This window comes from Macaca nemestrina, chromosome 19 (assembly GCF_043159975.1).
Source record: "Macaca nemestrina isolate mMacNem1 chromosome 19, mMacNem.hap1, whole genome shotgun sequence".
Lineage (NCBI taxonomy): Eukaryota > Metazoa > Chordata > Mammalia > Primates > Cercopithecidae > Macaca > Macaca nemestrina.
In genome coordinates this window covers 47,714,617-47,732,227 of record NC_092143.1, presented here as the reverse complement: position 1 = coordinate 47,732,227, position 17,611 = coordinate 47,714,617, and the positions used below count along the sequence as shown (strand labels likewise).

Below are 17,611 nucleotides of genomic sequence, written 5' to 3'. Positions count from 1 at the left end.
TACCCTGCTGAAAGGCTTCTCAAATTGACAAACAATTTTAGTAAAGTTTCAGGGGAAAATAATCAATGTAAAAAATCAGTAGCATATCTATACAGAAACAATATCCAGGCTGAGAGTGAAATTACAAGCAAAATCCCACTTACACTAGCCGCAAAGAAAATGAAATACCTGGAAATACAGCTAAGCAAGGAGATGAAAGATCTCTACATAAAGAACTACGAACATTGCTGAAAGAAATCAGAGAAGACACAAATAAATGAAAAAAATATTCCATGCTCATGGATTGGAAGAGTCAATACTGTAAAAATGACCATACTGTGCAAAGCAATCTACAGAATCAATGCTATTCCTATCAAATTGCCAATGTCATTCTAACAACAGATTAGAAAAATTATTCATTCTGTAATTCCTATAGAACCATAAAAGAGCCCAAATAGTCAAAGCAGTCTGAAGTAAAAGAACAAAGCTGAAGGCATTACTCTACCTGACTTCAAACTATACTATAAAGTTGCAGTAACCAAAAACATCATGGTACTTGTACAAAAACAGACACATATACCAATGGAACAGAATAGAAAACTCAGAAGCATGTAAGTGTAACATCATAGCTACAATCAGAGAAATGTAAATCAAAAACACAGTGAGATACCATCTCATACCAGTGAGAGTGGCTATTATCAAAAAGCCAAAACCAGATGTTGGTGAGGCTATGGAGAAAAGAGAATAATTTGCACTGTTGGTGGGAATATAAATTAGTCCAGCCACTGTGGAGAACAGTCTGGAGATTTCTCAAATAACTTCAGAGCTACCATTTGACTCCGCAATCCCATTAGTGAGTATATACCCTAAGGAAAATTAATCATTCTACCAAAAAGAGACATGCACTTGTATGTTCATCACTGCACTATTCAAAATAGCAAAGACTTAGGATCAACCCAGGTGCCCATCAATGTAGACTGGATAAAGAAAATGTGGAACATGTACACCATGGAATACTGCACAGCCATAAAAAAGAATGAAATCACATCCTTTGCAGCAACATAGATGCAGTTGGAGGTCATAACCCTAAGCAAATTAATGCAGGAACAGAGAACAAATACTACATATTCTCACTTATAAGTAGGAGCTAAACATTGGGCACACATGCACATAAACATGGGAGAAATAGACACAGACAACTAGAAGGGGCAGGAAGAGAAGGAGGCACAAGTGGAAAAACTGTTAGACACTATGCTCACAACATGGGTGATAGAATCTGTAACCCAAACCTCAGCTTCATACAATATTCCCATGTAACAAACCTGTACATGTATCCTTGTGTCTACAATATAAGTTGATTTCTTTTTTTAGAAGGAGTCTTGCTCTGTCACCAGGCTGGAGTGCAGTGGCACAATCTTGGATCACTGCAACCTCTGCCTCCCAGGTTCAAGAGATTCTCCTGCCTCAGCCTCCCGAGTAGCTGGGATTACAGGCACGTGCCACCACATCCGGTTAATTTTTGTATTTTTAGTACAGATGGGCTTTCACCATATTGGCCAGGCTGGTCTTGAACTCCTGACCTCATGATCTGCCCACTTCAGCCTCCCAAAGTACTGAGATTACAGGCATGAGCCTGTAATTTGAAATTTTTAAAAAATAAAAAATGACAAAATTTACCATCAAATGTTTACAATCACATATTTGTATATATACACAAAATACATATTAACATTTGATTTACTGATTATAAAATTATTTACTCTTAACACTAAAATTTAAAATATTTCCAACTTAATTTTTGTTACAGTTCATTTTCATCTTTGATTTAAGGGTAAAGTTGAAAATAATGTTTGTAAAATAATGTTTGTAAAAATATTTTGTTGAGTGCCACAATCATTGAATTTAAGCCACAATCATGGAGTGAAGTCCTTTGAATAATGTTTTATTTTTATTTTATCATATAAATCTGTCAAAAAGTAAAAATGACATTAAAAATACTCAATTTATTTTAATATTTCTATCAGTTTTAGAATTTTATAGATATATAAAAATAAAATACAGTTTAGTTAGAAGATAATATTGAGAAAAAGGTAAAATCATGACTATAACAGAGATATAAAAATACATACATGGTAAATGATCTGCTTTATTCATCTGGCATGAAGCAAAAAACAAAAGTTGTCAGAGATTTTAGCACCTAAGCTAGGAACTGGAATATAGATGCCTGAGAGACAATAGATGGCTTAGATATGTCAATGCGAAAATAAAATATTAATAAAGGAAACAGAAGGTAGTATAATAATAAAAAAGCATCAACAGTAAATACTGAAACAAGCCCATCAAAACTGAGCATCCTTTGTTAAGATTTTAACACATGCCATAGCCTTTCAAACTGAGGTACTACAAACAATGGCAATTTAAAATTCTCTTTTAACTTTTGTACTTCATTATGCTGTTTCATATTCTGAAACAAGTGGACACTTTACCTTAGGACCAACCTCATGGTGTTAGTATGGTAAAAATTTTATAATATTTCCGAGTTGTTGCTAGCATGCAGTGCCTTTATACATGTAATCTTCAAATGAAACAATAAATAAAGGTTCCAAAATTATCTGTTCAATTTACAACACAGAAAATATTAGTAACTATACCCCACAATAAAGATATTGCAGCCCTCAATAAGACTAAAGAGTACGAAGAGGTTTAGTGATTAAAAAACAGCCCTCTTTCAGGACAAAATACTATTTTCCTGGTATATCCACAATTACATTTCTCTGAAACTTTTTCTCCTAAGTAGGAAATTTTAACTAAAGTAACTTCTATCTCACATAGAAACCTATGGACAACCATGAATATTATACACCAGCATCCTGCCAGTCCAGCAGAGCTCATGAATACACACAACACAATTTCCTAGCGTTATCCTTTATACAATTTCTCAAAGTAGCAAAAATGAACATGTTCATTAAGATACCCAGATGTTACTTTGGTATAGCATATGAAAATACAAAGCAAAAACAAACTTAAAATTATTGCTTAGTAATCAATGTTTTACTGTTACATCTTAGTTAGAAATGATCAAGATAAGTAATAAATTTCCATTAATTAACTTACCTACAGATTTTTGGAAGTTATCTTCAATCTAGCATACTACAAAACATAACTTCTATGGAATTAAAATTTTATCAGAATACTCAATTAATTTAGTTAAACATAAATGTACATGTTTTATAATCTTAAACATTAAGTAGAAGTAATACTAACTTACTGATTGGTAAACCTGTATAAGTTTAAGAAGAACATATCCAAATAGAATAAAAATATAAGATTATATTACGCTTAGCACTGATAAATCAGAGAAAACAGCTGTTTTTATTTTTAAAAATTATTTAACTAGTCTCATTTGCCAAAGATTTACCTAAATTATCTGAATTTGAATGTCTGAAACATTCTGAATTTCTTTAAAAATTATTTTTAAATCTAATATGAAAAATATTGAAAGTTCAATTTTCTTATTTGGGGTAAATTTTAGGATCATTTAATTTATAAAAGACATTAATTTTTTAATGTCAGTCAGCATAGAACTAAATAAATTATATATTCCTACTTATTAATATAATCCAGAAAATTTTAAAATATGACAAACACACAGTCCTTTCTGAATTACAGACAAATAAGCAGACATACAGACAAAAATAGAGGAAACTAATTAATTCTAAAATTTCAGCTCTGGGTCAAGAATAAACACAAATTATAGAACTCACCGGTCCATATCAAAGAGATTGTCTCTTCCCAGTGGGTAAGAATTCTTCAGTTATTTGATTTAAATAGACAAATAAACAGAAAAGACTAGCCAATTCTGTAACATCTCTCACCCAACAGAGACAAAATCTCTATAAATTCATTTACAGAGATCATTGAATAGTCTGACCATAAAACCAAACAGTCGCTGGGGAATAACTTATTATCTGTAAACAAATGAAATGCAAATCAAAGCAGAAGTAGTAGAGAAGAAAATTAAAATTAGAAAAACTGAAATTAAAGTTTTATTTTTATTTGGGTTCACCCCAGAAAGCAAAGAAAGATGTACCTGGCTTTAAAACATCAATGAGTTGCACTTTTTTGACAACAAAGTTTATCTGGCTCAGGTAAATAAAATGATTAGGCATCTTGGTGGAAAATCTCCAAAGCCATTAAAAGACAATTTTCAGAAAAATAAAAGTGTAACTCCATGACTCTTTTAATCAAATGCCTGCAGAAGGCAAGGTTCTGGATGACTGCGTTTGGCTACTATAGAACATTTTAGTCATACTAGGGAGTATAATGAAATTTGGTGTTTGCTTATTAGGGTGCAATAGCAATAATTACTCTTTCCTGGAGTAAGAAGGGAGAAAAAGAATGAGTTCAGGTCTCCCAGTTCCAGCTCTTCATAAATGACCTGAAAATTCAAAATGTTTATTTATGTTTTAAAATTTTTCTCATGTCCTATTAGTTGTCTGGCTGGGATTTCTGAACACCAAACTCAGACTAACACTGTGAGTGGTTGAATTATAACTTTGTATCCCCAACATTTCTAGGTGTCTTCTGTTAACGTAAAAGAATTATTAGGAAATAATGGGGTCCCATCAGAATGGGGACATTTGGGGAGATCTCAACGAAGCTGGGAATGCTGAAACCCTAAATTCTACCAAGTTTTCTTTGTCCTTCAATCTGCCTGAGGAAGTTAGCCTTTCTTTGCCTGAAGAACCTATGATGGTCTCCCCTGAGATGGTTGCTTTGCAAAACACTGTTGATTTTTCTCAAGGACTACACCACCATCTCTCTTTGCCTTTAGATCTATATCTATACTCAAGCCCAGAGATCCCAAAAGCAGAATTACAAAGTGTGACTCACTAGGAAGTACACTATATACCAAAACAACTGCATGTGTTTTTTTTAATTTATATGGACAGAAATCTAAGGAATATGTGTGTATATGAATATCAATGGAGTGGGATAATGCAAAAAGAAACAAAGTTGAATCACACTAATTTTACTGATATGAGCCTTAGAGAGATTCTGGAATCAATGTTTACCTCAATAAGTTAAAAAGTCTCTATGATTTGGTTGGTTTGTTGGCTAAAACATAGACCTTAAGGTGGCAAACACTAAATGAAGTAAGAATGTCAGAACTGCCTTGCTATGCTACAGAGAAAAGTATCTAAGGGCTTAGGGAGACAAGAACATTGGAGTGGATTTATTATGTAAGACCCTCTTACCCATCCTGGGAGCAACCAGAGGAGACAAATTTTGTCACCAACTGCGAAAAATTAATTTGTGAAGAGAGGTCTGTACCCTTCAAGATTTCCCTGGGTGCTTTTTTTTAATGGTCAGAAATTATTGTGGGACTTCTGCCATCTAACTGAGATCCAAAAAAGGAATGGGGATAATTGGCTCACAGGTTGGCAGGAGCCAGATAGTGGCCCATAATCATCTAAGACAAGGTGGATATGGCTACTGTAATGGACTGCAGTCAAAGCAGTAATCAGAGGAGTCTGGCTTGCAGATAGCTATTGCATAGGATAGTTGATGTTGGTGCTCCTAGAAAGAAATAGATAAGCAATCTATTCCTACTAGATCTCCAGGATCAAATATGGGGAAGAGTTCCAAGTCTTGTGAACTTAAATTGCTACAGCAGAGACTCATGGCTCCTCAATCAATTCTCAAACTTGAGCCAATTTACACAATGGATACCTCTTTAAGAAAGGAGAGTCCAGGTCCCCACCCTGCTACACTGAAAAAAAAAAAAATTATACTGTTAATCTTATTTTCAGCCTTCCCCAAAGGAACTTATAACCATTTACTAGGGTGATTATATGCTAAAGAAAGGAAAATAATCCTCAAAACCATCTACTTTCACTTACCAAAACTTACACGGCTATAACCATTGCTGAGTGTCCATAGTGCCAGCAGTAGAGACCAACATCAGAGTCCTTGATATAGCGCTATTCCCCAGGTGATCTGCCACCTACTCCTTGTGGCACATTGATTATATGGGACCACTTCCATCATGGAAGGAGCAGTTCTTCGTTCTTTCTGGAATAGACATTTGTTCTGGATATAGATTTGCCTTCTGTATATGCAGTGCTTCTGCCAAGACTACAACTTGTGAATTTACAGAACGCCTTATCCACCATTATGGTATCTCACAATACTACTTCTGATGAAGAGGCCGGGCGCGGTGGCTCACGCCTGTAATCCCAGCACTTCGGGAGGCCGAGACGGGCGGATCACGAGGTCAGGAGATCGAGACCATCCTGGCTAACAAGGTGAAACCCCGTCTCTACTAAAAATAAAAAAATTAGCTGTGCACGGTGGCGGGTGCCTGTAGTCCCAGCTACACAGGAGGCTGAGGCAGGAGAATGGTGTGTACCTGGGAGGCGTAGTTGCAGTGAGTGGAGATAGGGCCACTGCACTCCAGCCTGGGAGACAGAGAGAGACTCTGTCTCAAAAAAAAAGTCTCATCATAGACGATAAAGTATAACAATAGGCCCACGTTTGTGGAATTCACTGGTTTTACCATGTTCCCCACTATCCTGAAGCAGTTGGCTTGATATAACAGTGGAATGGCCTTTTGAAGACTCAGTGCTAGCTATACATAGCTATACAGAGCTATACATAGAAATACCTTTCAGAGCTGGGGCAAGTTTCTCTAGGAGACTGAGTATGCTCTGGGTCAGCATAAAATATGTAGTACTTTTTCTCCCACAGCTAGGATTTATGGGCTTAGAAATCAAAGAGTGGAAATGGGAGTGTCACCATTCATTATTAGCCCTCATAACCCACTAACAGGATTCTTGCTTGCTGTCCCTTATACCCTGCCAGCCTAGAGAACATCGTTCCAAATGAAGAAATGCTTCTGGGAAACATGATTTGATTGAAGTGGAAGTTAAGACTGCCACTCAACCATTTTGGATGTCCCTTCTGAATCAACAAAGATGGCGGTTACATCATGGCTGGGTGGTTGGAGTACTTGTCTACAAAGAGGTAAGGAAGAATACGACTGGAATATATGAGATTCCTTAGAGCATCTGTTAGTACTACCATGCCCTGTGATTAAAATCAGTGAGCCTGGAATTTTTTTCCCACTTATTTGTGTTATCTCTGATTTCTTTGAGAAGTGTTTTATAATTATCATTTTAAAGATCTTTCACCTTCCTAGCTAGTTATGTTCCTGGGTGTATTCTTTTTGTTGCCTTTTGAGTGGAATTGTGTTTTTGATTTGGTTCTCAGAGTGGATGTTGTCAGTGTATAGGATTGCTACTGATTTTTATACATTGATTTGTATCCTGAAACTTTGCTGAATTTGTTTATCAGATCAAGGAACTTTTGGGCAGAGACTGTGGTGTTTTCTACATATAGAATCATATTGTCTACAAACAGAAACAATATTGTTAAAATGCTCATTCTGCCCAAAGCAATTTACAGAGTCAATGATATTCTTATCAAATTATCAATGACATTGTTCACAGAATTAAAAGAAAACTATTTTAAAATTCATACAGAAACAAGAAAGGGTCCAAATAGCCAAGGCAATCAATCCTAAGTAACAAGAACAAAGCTGGAGTCATCACATTGCCTGACTTAAAAGTATACTACAGAATACAGGAATCAAAAGCACATGGTACTGGTAGAAAAATAGACATAGACCAACAGAACACAATAGAGAGTCCATAAATAAGGTCACACACCTACAGCTATGTGATCTTTGATAAAGTTGACAAAGACAAGCAGTGGGGAAAGGACTACCTATTCAATAAGTGGTGCTAGGATAACTGGATAGCCATTAGTAGAAGATTGAAACTAGACCCCTTCCTTATATCATATACAAAAATCAATTCAAGATGGATTAAATAATTAAATGTAAGACCTAAAGCAACAAAAACCCTGGAATATAACCTAGAAAATATTATTCTTGTCATAGGGCCAGGCAACGACTTCATGACAAAAACACCAAAAGCAATTGCAATACAAACAAAAATTGATGTAAGTGACCTAATTAAAGTATAGACCTTCTGCACGGAAAAGAAACTGTTAGCAGAGTGAACAGACAACCTACAGAATAGGAGATAATATTTGCAAACTATGCATCAAAGGTCTAATATTCATAATCTATAAGGAACTTAAACAAATTAACAAGCAAAAAACAAACAACATTAAAAAGTGGGCAAAAAAAAGAACATATACATGGCCAGCAGCATATGAAAAAAACGCTCAACATCCTTAAAATTTAGATAAATGCAAATCAAATTCATAATGATATATCATCTCTCACCAAAGTGGCTACTATTAAAAGTCAAACAATAATAGATGCTGGCAAGGCCACAGAGAAAAGGTTAACACTTACACACTGCTAGTGGGAATGTAAATTAGTTCAGCCATTGTGAAAAGCAGTGGGGTGATTTGAGAAATCTCTGTTTTAATTTTTTTTTTTTTTTTTTTTTTTTTTTTTTTTGAGACGGAGTCTGGCTCTGTCGCCCGGGCTGGAGTGCAGTGGCCGGATCTCAGCTCACTGCAAGCTCCGCCCCCCGGGTTTACGCCATTCCCCTGCCTCAGCCTCCCGAGTAGCTGGGACTACAGGCGCCCTCCGCCTCGCCCGGCTAGTTTTTTTTTTTTTGTATTTTTTTAGTAGAGACGGGGTTTCACCGTGTTCGCCAGGATGGTCTCGATCTCCTGACCTCGTGATCCGCCCGTCTCGGCCTCCCAAAGTGCTGGGATTACAGGCTTGAGCCACCGCCCCTGGCCCTCTGTTTTAATTTTTAAAATGAAAACTTAGAACTACCATTCTGGGGTATATATTGAGTATGTACTCAAAGGAATATACATCATTCTACCCTATAGACACATGCACATGTATGTTCATCACAGCTCTATTCACAATATCAAAGACACAGAATCAACTTAAAGGCTCATCAGCAGTAGACTGGATTAAAACAATGTGGTACATATCCACCATGGAATACTATGCAGCCATCAAAAAGAACAAGGTCATATGCTTTGCAGCAACATAGATGCAGCTGGAGGCCATTATCCTAAGCAAACTAATGCAGAAACAGAAAACCAATTACCATCTTCTCACTTATAAGTGGGAGCTAAATATTAAGAACACTTGGACGCAAAGAAGGGAACAACTTACACCAGGGCCTATTCAAGGGTAGAGAGTGGGAGGAGGGAGAGAATAAAAAAACTACCTAGTTGTGTACTATGCTTCTTACCTGGGTGGTAAAATAATCTATACACCAAACCCAAGAGATATGCAATTTACCTATATAACAAACCTGCACAGGTAACCCCAAACCTAAAAAGTAAAAGTTAAAATCATTGAAAAGTATAATTACTTAATTCAGGCAAGATTGCTAAAGGTTCATTCCTTTCAAGAATGAAGGTTTGAGTCACAAAGAACAACAGCCAGCCGAGGTGTCTGCTGGGTACAAAGGGAATATTGAATAGGTAGTAGAAGAAAGTAGTTAAAAATACCAGTTAAGACCACATGACCAATTGCAGAAATGAGGACTACGATATATTTCTTTCTTAATTTGCTATGGAATATGTTTGTATGTATATTAACCAAATATTTTTATTTCCTTCCCTCTCTTAAGCCCTTATTATCTAAGATAGGATGTTTTATAAGTTAACTTTATAGCATACTGTTTAAGCTACAAGCTATTGACATAAATGAGAATCACCTTAGGACTTTGCACTCTCTTCTAGGAAAAGAGTTGGCATGTTTTGGTTGAATGTAGGGTAGTTGTATCATGTTATATGAAAATATGGATTTGTTATTGTCTCTAAGAGGATGTACAAGAGTTCCAATTTGTAGGCTGTGATGATTTTTATGTGTCATCTTGGCTAGATTATGATACCCAATAATCAATCAAACACTAATTCAGATTTTGCAGTGGAAGTATTTTTTGTATGTATGAAAGCCCATTATAAATTGACTTTAGTGAGTAAAGCAGATTATATTAGGTAATTTAGATGACTCTGATTCAATCAGTTGAAATGTCTTAAGGGAAGAGCAGAGGCTTCCCTGAAGATAAAGAAATTAAGCCTATGGACAACAGATAACGCTTGTATCCAAGAGCTCTGGTCTTCCCTTCCTGATGGCTTTCTCTCTGCATTTCAGATTTGCCAAGCTAATTCTTTGCAATAAATCTCTTAATATGTGTCTTCTACTTGCTGTGTGTCTCTGGTTGGATCCTGAAAAATACAACAGTAATTTTTACTTTTGCATTAAAAGATTTCATCTGGTTGCATTGTTGGCAATAGTTGTGCATTATCTTTTCCACACGAGGTGTGGTTGTTGTTGTTTTAATGTTAGGGAGAAATTCCAGGAGACACATGGCCTTAATCCCAATAAGTAACTTTTTCAAGCAGTTGAGTATTTTTTACTTTAGGGAAAACATTTGGATATAGGCAACACTTTAACAATGATCTTTTCATGATTAAACAGGAGCAAATATAATGTGACTAAAACAAGCTTATGGCTGCAAAGACTTTTCCTTTTTAATTTTGTTTGTTTTAGATATTTATTTTGTTTGTGATGAGACTATTTGCCCAATTCCTTGTTCTGGTTATTTACATTGGAGGGTTCTTATATTTCTTCCGGTTTCTGGGAGTATATGCCATCCTCAATTTCAGGGGAGTGAACCCATCATATTTGTTCTGTACAGGTTTCGTTTAGGACATAACATAAAGAGGACTAAAGGGGAAATGACTGAAAACAACTCAATGTTAGTTTCCTGTCTACTTGTCCAAGATTAGCTAATGTGAAGACCAGGTCCAAAGTCCACTGTACAATCTGTGTTTAAAGCAGTTACTGAAATTCTCTGCCCTTGACAGTCACAATAGTGCCCTACCTAGAAAAAATATTCGTGTCCAAATTGCCAGAACCTGTGAATGTGTTACATTATATGACAAAAGGAAATCTTTTTGTCAGATGAAATCTGAGAATTTAAGGTTGCTAATCAGCGGACTTTAAAATAGGATGATTACTTTTGGATTATCCAGGTTCATATAATGTAAACATAAGGGTTCTGAAAAATGAAAGAAGCAGGTAGGAGGAAAGATCAGAATAATGTGATATGAGAAGGACCTAAAAAGTCCGCGTTGCTGGCTTTGAAGGCACACAAAAACCTTCAAATGAGCTGAGCAGTGTAGATGGCCTGCAGAAGCTGGAAAAGGCAAAGAGACCGATTCTTCTCAGCACCTCCAAGAAGCACCACAGTCTTCCTACACCTTTATTTTAACCCAGTGAGATCTGTATTATACTTCTGACCTCTACAACTGTAATGAAATAAATTTATGTTGCTTTATGACACTAAATTTGTGGTAGCTTGTTACAGCAATAGAATACTAATATACTGTTCATTTTAAAGGTGTTATCTACTTCCTCTGTTTTGTTAATATGTTTATATATGTATATATGCACATATCACATATTACTGCAAGACTGAAAATACTTTGAGAACAGGCATTGATTTTTATTCTGTTTTGTATATATCAAGATTCTAGGATTATGTCCATTACATAATAGGCATCAATAATTGTGTTCTATCTTGGGCTGCATAGCAAAACGGAGAGCCTCAGTATTTTTACCTTTAAAATCTAAGCTGCCAAAGTTGCTTGTGGATGTTTTTATTATGTGGAATCTGACTTCATCTTCTTTTTGTCCATTTTTTTTCTACCACTGCAACTCCATTTTGCAATAAATTTGAATTTCCTTTCTGTTTTTTATTGGGAACATACTTAGATAATAACATTATAACAGATTGAGCAATGAACTAATAATCTAGTAATAATGTCTAACATTAAAAATATTTTATAGGTGTCTGGTGTGTGTGTGTGTGTGTGTGTGTGTGTGTGTGTGTGTGTGAATTAACTAATTTAATCTTTATCCAAATGACTTGGTGTTTAATTTCCTCAAAGCTTTCCAACTCACTAGGTTCATTCATTAATTCATCCATTTGTTTCACATTATTTGAATACTGATTTTGTGGCAAGCACTGTCCTCAGTTTGGAGAGCATAGCACCTAACAGTGCTCAGTGCATAGTGCCTAGCCTACACCATTCTGCAGTTTCAAAGAAATTTCTTGCACTGTGACTCATGAAGCCTCTGATCCAAGTACATTTTTGATAATGTTTATTTGAGTAGACAGTTCAAGGTCACCTTTACCGAGTAGGAGTCTTCATCTTGGCTATATTCGGAAGACTATTTCTTAATCAGATTATAAACAAGTCACTCTATGGTTAGAAGAAAGAGTTCTTCTTGTATACAATGATGGTTTTCAATTATAATCAGAGTTGTCTGCCAAAGTACTAATCAGTCCTTGGATATCTAAAAAGCTGAAGGGAAAAACAGAAAATTTTCAAGAAAGTGAGAGGAACAATCAGTAGATATTGTTAAATCAACAACCACAGGGAGCTCAATTTTTTTTTTGTATAATAGCCAATGTTTCAAACACATATTGATTCACCTTTGTGACACTTATGCTAGAGGCAGGGCAGGGCCAAGTCCAGGAATATAAAAAAAACATAAATCTCAGGCATTTCTTCATGCCTCAAAAGGCATGTAAGTAGCAAACGTTCACACTTGGATAGGCAATCTGTTCTCCAAGTGGCTAGAGAGGGAGCTGTGCTTTGATACACCCTGGCTTATGCATTTGTTTAATCATTCATGGTAAAATATCTGATCTTAATGTTTCTGTTGCTTACCTTCAGCTCTGCAAATTAATATCAGCTGTATCACAGACACTGTCCCTTTGTATGCTTGGCCTCTTTAGACAGGCTCACTACAGAGCCTGTCCTTCCTACATTATTTATTAAAGTGTGATAAGGTGAAGTAATTACATTATCAGATATCTCTGTCGTATTTGAGCAATAAGGCACCATAATAATGGTATAAGACATCTTGGAAGGAGGGTATAATTACCACAAGGCAATCACACTCCTGGGGATTATAGGAGCTTGGATACATGTCTTTCCTTATAATGCCCTAAGGATGTGATTATCTCAAGAAGAGAGAGAAAGGGAGAAACCCAATGAATAATGTTGTATTCTGTTATACAAAATTTATAGGAAAGGGCAAAAGTGTATTTCATATGAGGATGTGATGTGGCAGTTTAGAATATCTGAACAGCAGTTTTAAATGAGCCAAGCTATTCATGGAAGTTAACATGTCTTTTCAGAAAGCTGGTAGGCCACTCTAAGTCATTTGTAAAACCAGATTGGTCTCAGAAATGCATTAGAATTTTAGCATGGGTTTCGTGTTGAAAAGCGGTCTGATGAAGGTATCCATTTCTAGCTGGCTCAGTGCATCAAACTTTCCATTCTTTGGCTAGCTCTGAAGAAGGCTGGTAAGATTGGGGGTCGTACGGCAGGCTGCTATCAACAGACCTTTGTTGCCTGGTAGCACTAAAATGGAAATATATATATATATATGCTTTCAAATTCTCCCACCAAATCCAAAGAAGCCATGCTTCAGTTGTGATTAAACTGAATTTCCAGGGAGACAAAAATAGTGAGAAAAACAAATGTAAACCAGACTAGGGTCACAGCTACATCTTGAAAGCTGCAAGAGACCTTAGCTATATCTTTCATAATTCATTCAATGAGGAAATTTTCTGACATGTGGAGAATTAAAAATAAAAATGTCTACAAACACATTAAAGTGATATCCTGAAGAATATTCTGCAGAGTTTCAAAGTAGAGTAGCAAGGCTAAAGGCGAATTATTGGAATAAAGTTTTAAATTTCACCAAAAAATTATTTTAATCAGCAAAAGACAGAGTGCTTTGTACAAAAAAAAATAGATTAAAATGGAGAATGTTGTTAATTATGCAAGTTTTCAATCAAAGAATCCAAAACCTCTGAATAGACAGTGAATTTCATTCTGGAGACATGTTCTGTGATACTCAAGCATTTCATGAGAAGGTAAATGTTTTAGTAGAGTATTTTTGTTTATAATCATTGAAAGTTTTCTAATGTCTAAAATCATATAAAAATTCAGTAGCTTCATTAATTTGATTTATTTTAGTGTCATCCATGTATAGATATCGTGTGGATTTTCCATCAAGGACTATCACTCAAAATTATATTTATCTATTATGTATAAAGCATGGATTCAGTGAGCAATGAGAAAAGTAAGAAAGGAACTGGAGCACAGGGAACCATGAACAAGGGAGAGTTATTAAATCTATGTGACTTAGGAGTTTCAGGTGTGGTGAGATCTCATTTCTGGTCTCATAAAGTTCTGAACTAGGTGCTGCGAACACAGTAGGGGATCAGACATTGACTTTGCCCTCAAGAAGATTGACATCCTATTTTTTTTCTCTTATATGTTTGAGCTCTTACTCCATGCTAGTTACTCTACATGAATAAATTAATTTAATTTGTACAATAACCCTGTATAGCAGGTGTTCTTATTATCTTCATCTCAAAGATGAAGAAATTGAGGCAGAGAGAGCTTAAGGAATATGCCCAAGGTTACACAATTTTAAGTTAAAGATGCTTTGATTTTACCTATAGAGATCTGGATCCCATGTTTCATGACATATATACCCTTAAGTGCTCCTATTGAAAGAAATACAGTCAGTTGGGCATGGTGGTACATGCCTATACTCCCAGTGATTTGGGAGGACAAGGTGGAAGATTGCTTGAACACAGGAGTTTGAGAGCAGCCTAGGCAAAATGACGAGATCCTGCTGCTACAAAAACTATACAAATAATTAGCCAGGCATGGTGGCACATGCCTGTGGTTCCAGATACTCGGGAGGCTAAGGTAGGAGGATCGTCTGAGCCCAGGAGGTCGAAGCTGCAGTAAGCCGTGATCGTGCCACTGCACTCTAGCCTGGGCAACAGAGTGAGAACTTGTTTAAAAGAAAAAAGAAAGAAAAGAAGAGAAAAAGCATACCGTCATGTGCTGCTGAATGAAGGGGTTATACTCTGAGAAATGCACTGTAAGGTGATTTCATTGTTGTGCAAACACCTAGGCTATATGGTATAGCCTATTACTCCTAAGCTACAAACCTGTACAGCACGTTACTGTATGTAATACTATAGGCAATTTAACACAATGATAAGTACTTATGTATCTAAACTTATCTAACATAGAAAAGGTATAGTATGTGGCTAGTCATATGCAGAATATTGAAACTGTACCCCTTCCTTACACCATATACAAAAATTAACTCAAGATGGATTGAATACTTAAATTTAAAACCCCTAACTGTAAACAAAACTCAGGAAGACAACGCAGGCAATATCATTCAGGACATAAGCACAGGCAAATATTTCATGAGGAAAATGTCAAAAGCAGAAATCAACAAATGGGATCTAATTAAGCTAAAGAGCTTCTGCACTGCAAAGGAAACTATCAACAGCATGAGCAGGCAACCTACGGAATGGGAAAAAAATTTGCAAACTATGCTTCTGACAAAGGTCTAATATCTAGCATCTCTAAGGAACTTAAACAAATTTACAAGAAGAAAACAACCCCATTAAAAAGCGGCAAAGAACGTGAACCAACACTTTTCAAAAGAAGACGTGTATAGAGCCAACAATCACATGAAAAAAATCTCAACATTGCTGATCATTAAAGAGATGCAAATCAAAACCATGATGATATACAGTCTCACATCAGTCTGAATGGCTATTATCAAAAAGTCAAAAAATAACAGATTCTGCAAGGTTGTAGAGAAAAAGGAATGCATATACACTGTTGGTGGCAGTGTAAATTAGTTCAACCATTGTGGTAGACAGTCCTCAAAAACCTAATGACAGAAATACCATTCAACCCAGTAATCTCATTACTGCGTATACGGAAAGAAATATAAATCTTTGAATTAGAAAGTCACATGCATGCATAAGTTCATAACAGCACTATTCACGGTGGCAGAGACATGGAATTGATCTAAATGCACACCAATGATAGATGGGATAAAGAAAATGTGGTACATATATACCATGAAATACTATGCAGCCATAAAAACAAATGAGATCATGTCCTTTGTAGGGACATGGATGGAGCTGGGGGCTATTATCCTTAGCAAACTAAGCAGAAACAGAAAAACCAAATATGCATGTTGTCACTTATAAGTGGGAGCTAAATGATAAGAACACATGGACATATAGAAAGGAACAAAAGTCATTGTGCCTATTAGAGAGTAAAGGGTGGGAGTGAGGAAAGAATCAGGAAAATAATGAATAGGTACTAAACTTAATACCTGAGTGATAAAATAATCAGTACAACAAACTCCTGTGACATAAGTGTACCTATATAACAAACCTGCACATATACTCCAAACTTAAAAGTTACAAAAAAGGAAAGATACGGTATGAATGTGTTATTATAATCTTAGGAGGCCACTGTTACCTATGCATTCCATTGTTGCCCAAAACATCATTTAGTGTCACATCACTGTAAGTGAAAATTAAAAAGGGCATTAAATTATTATAGATGCTGTGATAAACATATATAAAAGACACAATTGGGACACACATGAATATATGCTCAATTTTATAGGAAGATATGATGATTAATTTTATCTGTCAAAGGCTTTGCTAAAAGATGTTCCAATAGCTAGTAAAAGATTTTTTCTGGATTTGTCTGTGAGGGTGTTTTCTGAAAATATTAGTGTTTGAATTTGTAAACTGATTAAAGAAGATTGCCTCATGAATGTGGATGGACTTCATCCTCTGAACAAAAAGGCAGAGGAAGAGAAAATTCAACCTCTCTTCTTGAGCTGGGACATCCATCTTCTTCTGCCTATGTACATTGTCACTCCTGATTCTCCACCCTTCAGTCTCAGGCCAGCACTTATACCATTGGCTCCTCTGATTCTTAGTCCTTTGCAGTTGGACTGAATTACACCACTGGCTTTCCTGATTCTCCAGCTTGCAGATGGCAGAGCATGGGACTTCTTGCCTCCATAATCTTGTAAGCCAATCCTTGAAACATATCTCTATGTCTACCTATATTTATCTCTGTTTCTTTTTTATCTATCTCTATCTATCTACCTATCTATCTATTTATCAAATCTTCAATTGGTTCTGTTTTTCTGGAGAACCTTGACGAAAACAGAATGGAGAACCAGACCTTATAAAGGAGATGATTATATTTCCTCTTATGAAAAGGTAACACAATTGGTAAACAAGAAATTGATAAACAAGAAAAAAATATAAAATATAGTTTGCCCTCAACATGAAATTTCACTTAATAGAGTTTTAGTATCAATCATCACACAAGTAAATATAGTGATATGTCATGATTCAAAGTCTCCATATTCTGTCTAATGAGTGGATGATGTAACAGCAGGAAGTTCACTGTGTACTACTCAAATTATTTCTACTGAGGATTATTATGGAATGGGAATCAGAAACCAGACACAAATTCTGAGAATTTACAACCAATGCAGCTCTTACAAATGTGTCTCAGCTTGCATTACTTGCACTATATACTGTAGCTGAGAAATTTCTGCACAATAAGTAATGACGTCAAATTAACTGCATAAATTAATATACTGGGGTAATATAGAAGGCTCTCATCTTAGGGGTATTAGAATGTACTTTTCCATTGATGCATTGAAAGAATATGC

At 35.7% G+C, this 17,611-nt stretch overlaps 1 long non-coding RNA gene across 1 annotated transcript in view; it reads left to right on the top strand.

Annotated features, from left to right (window-relative positions):
* The first annotated feature begins 6,849 nt into the window (after positions 1–6,849).
* Positions 6,850–17,611, top strand: part of LOC139360155 (uncharacterized) — a 122,369-nt gene continuing 111,607 nt past the window's right edge. Inside the window, exon 1 of the long non-coding RNA XR_011617326.1 lies at positions 6,850–7,005. This is a non-coding gene — a long non-coding RNA (uncharacterized lncRNA). The remainder of the gene's footprint in view (positions 7,006–17,611) is intronic.